The sequence below is a fragment of the Carassius carassius genome, chromosome 23, assembly GCF_963082965.1.
Source record: "Carassius carassius chromosome 23, fCarCar2.1, whole genome shotgun sequence".
NCBI lineage: Eukaryota > Metazoa > Chordata > Actinopteri > Cypriniformes > Cyprinidae > Carassius > Carassius carassius.
In genome coordinates this window covers 19,952,504-19,964,923 of record NC_081777.1, presented here as the reverse complement: position 1 = coordinate 19,964,923, position 12,420 = coordinate 19,952,504, and positions in this window count along the sequence as shown.

The window sequence follows — 12,420 nt, the reverse complement described above, 5'->3', positions numbered from 1 at the left end:
AATGAATTAAATTAGTTCTGACAGGACTGTAGTGTTTTCATTTTTTCTTTTTATTATTATTTTATTATTATTCTTTTATTAGTGACAGAGTATAGTGAAGTGCTGAGAGGAGGCAGAGAGTGGGAGGTAGAAACACCTTTTACATCTGTCAAAGTGTGCAATGCATCTGCTGTTTTAGGTAAAATGAACCAAACATCTCAATATGTCAAAACTAACCTTGTTACCATTAAAAAAAAAAGAAAAAGGTTCAAAAGTGTTTTTTTTTTTTTTTTTTTTTTTTTTATAAATACTTTCGTACATTTGGAAAAAAAAAATATTACCATTGGTATTGTAAAAAGTAACATGCAGGACAATATTGTAAAGGGTAAAACATACAGGCTATTACAACTTTATTTGTGTGTATTTATTATTCGTTTAAAAATACTTCCATCGACCGACATTTATGAGGTTTTAAAGATGTTATAAAAGTTTGTCTATATGAGAGAGATAAGAGTTGAGAAGTCGAGAATATAGTAGAGAGGAGACTTTGACCTGAAATCTAAATAAATAAATAAAAATCCTGTTATCCTTATGATGAATGTATGTGACAGCAAGTAACCTCAAGTACTGATGTGGGGCAGGCTGAGGTGACAAGGTCCATTGGTGTGGTCCAGACTTTTCATAATTACCTTCTCTGCTTATCTCACAGGAATCGCATGTGCTTCTAGAGTATATGGGGCATAGCTACACTGGGACTTCCACAACAAATGCCCTGTCCCATGGCAGTATGCCATAAGCCACTGTCACTTACCTGGCCCATTTATCTCTGTAATTATGCTCACCTGGACTACATGCCTGAAACTAATTTAGTCATTAGTTTCAGTGCAGCTAGATGCTGTTCAAAGTCAGCTCTGGAACTTCTCGTATCCCCCAACAGTCACTATAATCATAACCATTTACTCATGAATAAAAACAGGTCACTGGTCGTGCATGATTTAGCACAGTCTGGAGGCAAGCAGGCAAGTATGAGCATTGCCATCCACCGTGTGATGTGATGCTGTAAACTGTATGAACAGCTTGTTTTCATTTCTCCCCAGTAAATGTTAGAACAAATTAGTGTGCAGACATTCTCCAATATTTCTATGGAATTGTTCATTTATATTAAAGATATATGTGCTACAGAGAGTAGCTACTTCAAAAATGTACCATAAATGTAGTTTTGTTCATGCCAAGAACAACAAAGGTCCACTCTGTAACTCTGTTACCCCCACAGAGTTTTAACAATCGTTTTAACTAGCTTTTTTATATTATGAACAATATAGGCTAAGCATTGCCAATCAAGTGTTTACAGCACCATAGACTTAAACACAATAAACACAATGTCATAGCTTTGTAAGATCATTCTTGGTGTGCAGACATGGCAAAAATGTTCCACTTTCAGGAAAATTAAACTACAGTTCATTTGTACTTGGTTGCTGGATAATGTTAATGCAAGGTAACCAGGTAGGCTACCTATTAGAGAGTAATTAGGAAAACAAATGAGGACCAGCAAAATTCAGAAAGACCAGCTTCAAGCTTAAAGAATATACACAATGACAACACGAGATAAGAGAACTGTGAACGAAGTGATATTACCTGGATGGAGGTAGGTGTTAATCAAGGTCTGTAATGTTTATAGAAAGGTGTCAGCTCTCCCAATCCTATAAAAATTACCGCAGAAATAATAAATTAATTTAATTAATAAATTAAGAGTACTCAGGAGTAAGAGTAGATTTTAAATCATGTCATCCTGGGTAACAACATAACTTCCCTTGACGCTGTTATTATGATCATATCATATCATATCATATTCATTTCCAGGATAATTTTTTCATGTGACCCAGCACTACTGAAACCACACCAGACACTTTCAAAAGTCTATTCCAAAAAATATTTCACTGCAACATACAGTACATGAGATTTTATATGCTATTTAAAAAAAAAAAGTCAAATACTTTTGAATAAAATATTTTTAGTAGCCCATAACAGGGGTAAAGGGTTAAATCAACTGTTACGGACCCATGCTGTGTTTGCTAAATGTAAGAACTCATATTTTTGACAAGTTCTTTGGTGGGCAAAACGTGTAACTATTTATAAGCCATTTCTGATTTGACGCATTCCTTCACTTCCATCTCGCTTCATGAAATATAGTCATTAGGCTGCACGTTGCTGTGCAATCAAAAAATCTAAAATATATTCTCTCTATTATTATTTGTGCATATATTTGTGCATGTTTGCTCTTAAGCCTTTTGGAAATGAACTTCTTTTTTGAACTAATAGGCCTATTATATGGACTGCTACTAATGGAGGATTAGACGGAACTAAGAAAGGCTTGCATCCACCATCTCTATTAATTTTGCTTCAATTCTTCAGTGTAATGCAATTATACAATAACTTTATAAAATTATGAAAATCCTACAAAAACTTTTCCTCTCAGTTAATTCACTAACCCTGCAAGTTAAAACAGAATCGAAGGTCAGTAACATAATCTTTAGGACTACTAAAAGGACAGCTTGATGGGATAAGAAGACTAATAAAGTTATTTTAATAAATGAACCTACTTCTGAAGACCATATTATTTTAATAACATGTGGCTCTGAGGCTGGTGCTAATAAGTTAGTAGTAATGAAATATCTTTTTCATTGATTATTTTGGTTTGTTGAGAAAACACAGTTAATTAAGTGGATTGAAGCCTCTATGAGATCACCAGCATTAACATCAAATCCATTCCTCCTCATTAAAGGCAACGCAGTCAATTTAATTACTGCATATTAATCCCCACTGATGCTCATTTCAGCTTTAGTAGAAAAGGATCCACATAGCAGGGCTAGCCTGACTTCAAATCACTTTGTTTCAAACATGCAAGTTTGATCGTTGCCTGAATTTGTGGGCACCACATGGAGGGGCCCCTATTTGAACATTCTGCAGCATTTTGTGTGATCTTTCCATGAGCTAATTAAAAAAAGCGATTAATCACAGATTTCCCTTTCAGAGTGCATGGATACTGGACCACATCAGCCTCTGGATATTGCAATGTGTCAATGACTGCTATACATTACACTAAATATGCTCAAATTTAAAAGTAACGTGCATAAATACGCCAAAGACAATTAAAACAACTCAACTTGCAGAAGCTTCGGTTTTGCATGATAAAATGCCTTTGCATGCCATTGTGCAAGAACAGTTCACCTTTCAAATATTTGTATAATTCCAAGCTGTTTGCTATGTCAAGCCTTTCCCTTTCCTTTGACTAGCCGTGTCAGAGGTTATCCACAATGCCCTTGGCTGTGTTTTCAGAATGAAACACTCTCTTGCCAACACATTACTTCCACTGGCGTTAGTGAAAAGCAAATGAAAAGCTGCTGCCAGTGGTCAAACATGACCCAGGCTCTTTTTCATGGACATTGATATGCAGCAACTGAACTTAAGTGGCGAATTTTGTCCTCTCTTGTGATAATGATAATGATCAACAAAACATTGGTGTCTGCGATTGAACTGAAAATGAAAAGCGAATTTAGCTTTCTAGTTTGTATCCATATCAGTCGGACAGTTTGCAAGGAATGCTAAGCAAAATAATAAAAGGTAACTGTTCTCATGTTTGGATAAGATGATGTGAATGCGTTTATTTTTCTGTAACGTATATGTACATAAATCATATTTTGAATCATTTGTGATTCCAGCAAAACAACACATTGGGGAAATTGGCAAAACTTGTCAATCAGCGCTTCTGTTCAGACCAAATGCACTGATTCATTTCACCTTGTGTACAGTTTGTTCCCGCTGTCTGACAGACTAAAACCAGCCTTTGTTCTTGGATGATTTTGATGTAGCTAAAGACCTGTAGGTTTGAGCTATATCAATGAAAGCTATATTTTAAACCAGCAGCTAACTTAAAAACAGTGTTTGCATCTCTTGATAAAAATAAATCAATTAAAAATAAATATTTAAATTCTTGTAAAACGTTCATCCTCATAAATTAGAAATGTAAATTGTGGCAAATCGTAGCACCGTCTATTTCACCTACTGTGTGATTATTGCTGATCTCTGTGTTATTATCAATAGCTGCTTGAGGCAGGTGTCTGTACAAACATGACCTCTTTTTAACATTTGCTCCGTACTGACTATTATGGGTTGGCATCACTGAGTATTTCACTATAGAAGCAGCGCTTTACAAAAATATGACAACCTCCCAGAAAAGCGTTGTTTGCTTTACAGAAGGGCGGCGGCACAAGCTTGGATAAAATGGAAAATCAGGCATGAAGCAAGAAAGGAGGGGAGCAACCAGCCTCAGATTCCATTAAGAAAGGAGCTGCACTTTTTCTAAGTGTCAATTGTTTTTGTGTCTCTTGAAGTATAGATGATTTTTGAATTCAAAGTATTAAGTCCTGTGCCTGCTGTGTTAAATTATGGTCTGTGAGCGACAGGGTGGGGGTAATCAATGGCAATACACAACGGCAATGTGTAATGTGTGTGCTCCTAGCAGCAGGGACGCTGTACCCCCCTGCTCTGTCCCCTTAGCAGGTTAAATAAATATGACAGTGTAAGTGAATGCACTAGATTATATGATATCATTGTGGAATCAGAGAAGCGCTATTACACTCCCTTGCCCACTGTGAGAAGCATTGACAGAGTTAGCTTTAGATGATCCCCCTCCATACACACACCTAAAATCCCAATAGGTAAAATAAATATAGCTGTGTAAACTGAGAATATGGATTACTGTGATCATGGGCAATTGATCTAAAGAAGATACACTCAGAGAGACTATATTTCATTTGCTGGTTTGCTTTCTGCCTGGATTGTTCATTCAGCTGTTAGCAAATGCTAATGTAGGCTACTAATACTTTACACACTCTAAGACTATATATAATTGTGCATGAGTATGTATTTCAATTGCTCAGAGAATTTCCTAGGAAATATCCAAAATCTTAATCAATTGAAAGTAAATTACACATCTCCTCCTCTGTCCACGTGCTTATTTGTAGCTTTTGAATGGACAAACACATCATTGCGGGATGATTTGGCCCTTGAGTTGGAGAAGTCATTTGAAGATTCAGCCCAATAATTCCTTTGATGGCTGGAGTGATGTATGATGAGATCGATGAAACATCACGGTAGAAAGAAGCAGATGCAGAGAGGACAGCTGTGGAAAGATAGGTCTCTGCCACAGATAAAGGTTGATGAATGGATGTGCTATTTTCAGGTTGACCTGGTGAAATGACAAAGCTCAATTAGCTGGCTCTTGAATGTTGCTGAGGCGGTGGCGAGCTGGCCATATAGTAACCCCAGAGCGCTGATCCACTGCAGGTATTGATTAAGCCACTCTCTCAGCTAGCAAAAGGTATCAAACGAAGCATGTGTGAAAGGCATTATCAGTGACCACTTCAGATAACCTGATACAACCCGATACAGCCTTCTCAAAAGGTTGTAACCCCTCTGGCCCTCTGGCTGTCATTATTTTACAAGCTCTCTCGTCCAATCTCTCGCTGCTTCTCTGTTTTCCTCTTTCACTTTCTCTCTCTTATCTCCTTTGTTCTTGGAACTCATTCTGTGTATTCTTGTGCCTCATAGTTTGTATGATGTGTGAACATTGCATTTCAAAGAATATCATACAGTACAGCATCAGGCTTTCCTTGCGAAGATGTTGCTCAGACTCAGCCTCCTCCATTGTCAGCTGTCTTCCAGTTGTCTCTGGGGCCTTGTTGCTTTGCAAGGTCTTAGCAGGAAGATGTGGTGTTGCTTGTTTGCCTGTTGGAGAGACAAGTGTCAGAGGTAACCCCTGAACCTCAATGCTACTGCTCAAACAGATTATGAAGACTGATGTAGCAAAGCCCGGTGGAGATTGTGCAGAGAATGCAAGAAAACAATAGAGAAAAGCACAGAGACACAAAGAGAAAGAGAACATTGTCAGCCTGAGGGCAGACACAGATGCATGTTAATATGTTTGTGTCAAGGCAAGGTAATCAGCAGTCTTTTGCTAATTGCATCTGATGCTTGTTTATTGAATGTTCAAGGCAGTGTGGCTTATATGGAAATATGAACTATCTGATCTCACAATTATTATTTATTAAACTAATGAACTGATGTACAACCCGAATTCCGGAAAAGTTGGGACGTTTTTTAAATTTTAATAAAATGAAAACTTTCAAATCACATGAGCCAATATTTTATTCACAATAGAACATAGATAACATAGCAAATGTTTAAACTGAGAAAGTTTACAATTTTATGCACAAAATGAGCTCATTTCAATTTTGATTTCTGCTACAGGTCTCAAAATAGTTGGGACGGGGCATGTTTACCATGGTGTAGCATCTCCTTTTCTTTTCAAAACAGTTTGAAGACGTCTGGGCATTGAGGCTATGAGTTGCTGGAGTTTTGCTGTTGGAATTTGGTCCCATTCTTGCCTTATATAGATTTCCAGCTGCTGAAGAGTTCGTGGTCGTCTTTGACGTATTTTTCGTTTAATGATGCGCCAAATGTTCTCTATAGGTGAAAGATCTGGACTGCAGGCAGGCCAGGTTAGCACCCGGACTCTTCTACGACGAAGCCATGCTGTTGTTATAGCTGCAGTATGTGATTTTGCATTGTCCTGCTGAAATAAACAAGGCCTTCCCTGAAATAGACGTTGTTTGGAGGGAAGCATATGTTGCTCTTAAACCTTTATATACCTTTCAGCATTCACAGAGCCTTCCAAAACATGCAAGCTGCCCATACCGTATGCACTTATGCACCCCCATACCATCAGAGATGCTGGCTTTTGAACTGAACGCTGATAACATGCTGGAAGGTCTCCCTCCTCTTTAGCCCGGAGGACACGGCGTCCGTGATTTCCAACAAGAATGTCAAATTTGGACTCGTCTGACCATAAAACACTATTCCACTTTGAAATAGTCCATTTTAAATGAGCCTTGGCCCACAGGACACGACGGCGCTTCTGGACCATGTTCACATATGGCTTCCTTTTGCATTATAGAGCTTTAGTTGGCATCTGCTGATGGCACGGCGGATTGTGTTTACCGACAGTGGTTTCTGAGAGTATTCCTGGGCCCATTTAGTAATGTCATTGACACAATCATGCCGATGAGTGATGCAGTGTCATCTGAGAGCCCGAAGACCACGGGCATCCAATAAAGGTCTCCGGCCTTGTCCCTTACGCACAGAGATTTCTCCAGTTTCTCTGAATCTTTTGATGATGTTATGCACTGTAGATGATGAGATTTGCAAAGCCTTTGCAATTTGACGTTGAGGAACATTGTTTTTAAAGTTTTCCACAATTTTTTTACGCAGTCTTTCACAGATTGGAGAGCCTCTGCCCATCTTTACTTCTGAGAGACTCTGCTTCTCTAAGAAAAAGCTTTTATAGCTAATCATGTTACAGACCTGATATCAATTAACTTAATTAATCACTAGATGTTCTCCCAGCTGAATATTTTCAAAACTGCTTGCTTTTTTAGCCATTTGTTGCCCCCGTGCCAACTTTTTTGAGACCTGTAGCAGGCATTAAATTTAAAATGAGCTAATTAAGTGGATAAAAGTGTAAAATTTCTCAGTTTAAACATTTGCTACATTATCTATGTTCTATTGTGAATAAAATATTGGCTCATGTGATTTGAAATTCCTTTAATTTTAATTTTATTAAAATTTAAAAAACGTCCCACCTTTTCCGGAATTCGGGTTGTATAAAGACTGAAATTACAGTAATATTCTGTGTTCAATAAAACGTTAAGCTCAGTCAACAGTAATTGAGACATAATGTTTATTAACACAAAAATAGTAGATGTGAATGGGGCCAACATGTAAATGTTAAAATTGCTTTTAAGGTTTTCTGTATATCTATTCACTTTATTGTCATGATAATGTAACCCCTAAAATGCCCACAAAAATTAGTACTCTACAGCTTAATGATACTTAATGAAAATTGTAATCATCAAATTTATGCTATTAAATCTTCAGAAATTGGCCCCATTTATATTCTTCAAATCCAAAGTTCATTTTTCTTAATAGACAAAAGTTACATAAACTTAGTAATGCATGAGTACTCTTAAAGAAGAGCCAGTTTTGAAATCAAGTGTTATTTTGTGTGATATTGCACAATAATATAATAAATCTGTTATTGTTTAATGTTCAGTCATGCTTTATATTAAGGTCCAATTAACAAACAACTCACTTTTATTTGCCTCAATACACTCCTAATTTTCTTCTTATTAATCATTAATAAGGTAGTTGTTAAATTTAGGTTTAGGGTAGGCTTAGGGATGTAAAAAATGGTCATGCAGAATATGTGCTTTATAAGCACTAATAAAGAGCCAGTATCTTAATAAGTATGCCAATAAGCAACTTAATAATAAGAATTGGTCTCTATACTATAAAGTGCTCTGTTATGCTGGGATTTAAACATGTTTTTGTTGGTAATAGTTTCATGTAATTTATTTGTTTCAGTTACACAAAGCATTTAGTGGATTTATAGCTTAATAAATATTTTCTTTATTTATGGACTAAATGTTGAAAATACTAATAAATATTGTATGCATACTACTGAAAAATTATGTTACCTTAACTCATTGGGTTTTACAGTAAGTCCCTCAAAGAAAACAAGAGAGTGTAAATGATTTTGTTGTAATCACCATTATGGTACAAATGCTGTCAGTTGAGATTAATCTGTATTGAACCTGGAATATTCATTTGAGCAAGAAAAAGTAATCATGATAGATAATGACCTTTTATATTAGATGCTGGTTTCAGCTAGACTGACTGAATAATAGCTACTGGATAGCAGGTATAACAGTTTGGCTCGAGATGTCTTTAGATGTGTTTTTTCATTCCCAACCTTTAGTTTAGCTGTTGCTGAGCTCAGTATTTCATATGGAAATTGCATCTCTGCCTAGAGAGAAAAATTCTATTTATTTTATAGTCTCAGACTAAAGCGCATTATGCATTCATATAATTCAGAAGTGACTACGAAGCAGACATCCACTCTCGGTCCATATACGGGTAATTATATGAATACTCTGCATTCTCCCCTTTCTCTGCTCAGATATGATCTAATAACATGCCACAAATTATTGCATGCCTGCCTAAGCCTGGCACATGTCTGATTGCTAGGATACATTAATGTGCCTTCATAGAGCTTTTAGAGAGCTTGAAGAGATGCAATTTGAGAATGTAATGGGAGTGGGTGCTTTTAGCCTTGGACATGTCGCTTACTGGTGCTTAGGGGCTAGCTGACATTTGGAGGCATGTGTTCATTGTGAAAGCTTCATATGCCGCACGCCTAATGTGCAGAACGCAAGTATTGTAAATTTCCCATGCACACCCTATTCCCACATTAAAACCAACAGCAAACCATCACAAAAGCATGTTTTCTTACTGTCTGTCAGAGAGGCTCATCATCTTCTTTTTCAACTGTGCCGGTCTCTTTTCTCTGGCGAGAGAAAGGCCTGAAAGGGAAGGCTTGATGCCAGGTATTGGTGACACGGCAAGGGGAATTTGCTGCCTTTGCCACAAAAGATTTGGGGAGCCGCATTTGCATAAGGTCAGAGCCTGCCTCCCGATGGAAGTTGTGCAGCATCTCCCGTCTCTTAGCAACCCTCTTGCTCTCTTGGTCCTTGCGTTAAATTGACTGGTCCTCTCCTTTTCTTCCTTTTCAGAGAGAGGCTCACAATAAAATGCCACCCTCCAACCTATGTCTGTCACCCAGAAGGTCATCCTTCTCTTTTTTCCCTCCCCACTCATTCTCTTTACAGAGCTTTCATCTCCAATTAAATGATGCGAAGAATATTTGTTTGGTGGTCATGGACAAGGAAAAATGTTGTTCTGTTTTCTTTAATATTTACCCTTTTTTTTAAATATCTAATTTTTTTCTAATTATGAATAAACAAATGTACTTAGCAACTTTAAATAATAATAATAATAATAATAATGATAATAAATATGTGTTAATGAATAAGGAATACAGCTCCATTATCCTTCCAAAATGGAAAAACTGTACTGAAAAATCTGTATAATCTGTTGAGGGGTAATAATTGTTTCCAGGACAGATGAGAGGGGAAAGGATGTCACATGCCTTTTCCTTCCTGCGATGGTGGGGTAAAGCTGGGTCGAGAAAGGATAAGAGCTGAGGAGCTGGGTGTGTTGACAGAAATTGGTTGGCCCGTCTGCCTTGGTGGTGGGAGGGGGTGAAAAGATCCAGATGCTGAGAAGCCGTGTTAATAGAGGGTCAAAATTGGACAATAGTATCCATCACTGCTTTCAAAGCTGCCTCTGTTATCCAGACCAATTTCTGACTGCTCTATCAAACAGAATTACTATGGTTTTGGCATGGCAGTGGCAGCTACACACCATTATTTTCATGGCCCTTTAAAGACACCCCCTCCTATATCCTTGTGTGTCCTGGTGTGAATATTATGTTGTGGATTGTGTGCACATATCGAAATGAATGACTTCTGATGAGGTAATAAAATGTGGTAAATCAAGAGTTAATGACAAGAAATGAGTCTAAGGAGGCAATCTTCAACAGAGATTAAGACCAGACAAGCTGTGATTATAATTATGATAATGTAATGATGTTGATAGCAGAGATGATGATGGTCATGGTGGTGGTAATGATGATTATGGTTTATGTAATGAAAACATACATAGTTACATTTGAAATAAGTTTATTCAAGTTTTGCTTCTTTTTTTCCCCTCCCACCATCATATAAAGTAGTCTTAATTACATATCACTAAGTACACTCATGTGCTATTTCAGATTGTGTGACATCCTTGTTAGTTTCAGACAAGTAAGGTTTTGAACACCACATTATTTCACATGATCATAGCCTGGTCATGGTTCTCATTTCTATGAATGAATAGAGAATGATTTACTGAGCGCAGCGACATTCATGTCACACAAAGACGCGCTTGTCTGCGTCTATGTTAATGACAGTAAGACCCGTTATAAAATGTACCAACATTCAAAAGTATTTACATTAAATGTAGCCTATCCAAAGCAGTGGAATCCTGAGCTCAGACATTAAGCCATTTTTGGTATTCCTGTAATATCGACAGAAATATTCCTGTGCTAACTTACGTTGAAACATGAAGCTATAGCTATTGCTATAACTGTATTGTTGTAAGGCAATAATAATAACAATACTACTACGTAATAGTTTAATTTGTAGCAGACAAGTACAAGCATATTATATCAAAGTATGAGACACATGACCTAAAAACAGACATACAGACATACAAAAGAAAATGTGTTTCATTAGACGCCAGTGTCGCAGATGAAAATACTAAAAAAAAATGTTTTAAACGATTAGACGATTATGTTTACGTTTGTGAAAATTTGATTTTTAATGTTTTTTTTTTTCCTTTTAATGTTGTGGTGTAACATCTCGCGTTTTAAATGAGCAAATGAAAGCCATGAACGAGGCGAAACAGTGAGATGGAGAGTCGCTACACTCAGTCATGCTGGCAGAGGTTGAGGGCAGTCTGAATTGTTGCCAGAGAGAAGGGAAGCATTAGTGTTCCTCTCTTGTACTTAAAGGTGCTGTAAGTGTCCCTGAACAGCTGTTAGCCACAGTGTTACACCTGTGAAGTTTGCTCATGTGAAAGCTGCTGGAAGGAGGGCGGCAAGCAGCCTGAAGTCAGAACGGTGACCCCTTCAAATTTTAATTAACTGCGAGCAGATGCACTGAAGACAAAGGTTCAATAAAGGACAAATTGGGAAGCATGAAGAAAGGAGAGAGGGAGGTAAAGAGGTGGGAAAACATACAGTACATGCAGCCAATCTGATCATTCTGCCCTTTTAAACTTATTCCGACGGTTTCATGAGCAAACCCCAAATATAAATCATGTGTCTGCTCTTTAATTTGAGAACTAGACAGTTTCAGGAAGACAAAATGTTCAAACGGCACATTTTAAAAGAAATGTTAAAATAAATAACCAGACAAGCGATAAATCCGATGAACTTTAATGAGAGAAGGGGAAAATGTCCCAATAAGAACGAAAGAAGATCAATCAGACGACTTAAGACTACTTTTCTGCAGATACCTTTTTTTTGTTATCCTTTTTTTTTTCTTTACGAAAAATATGTGTGTGCTTAGAAACCTGATAAACTAAAAATGTAAAAACTTTTGCGTTCTCCAAAAAGTCACAAAAGTTCCAATACATGGAAAAATAAAAACAATAATAATAATAATAATCGATAAAAAGAGTTTTCTTGATGAAGATAAAGTCATTGTATCTTAGCGTGATGGGAGGAAGAGAGGTCAAACAAATAATATCAAAACAATACATTCTAAAATGCTGATGATCAGACATATATTTTAAATCTATACTTTAATGTAAAATGTAAGAAATTCTTCTACAGGGAAATATAACCTTTTTGGTCCTTTAAGGAGTGCGATCCACCTGCAG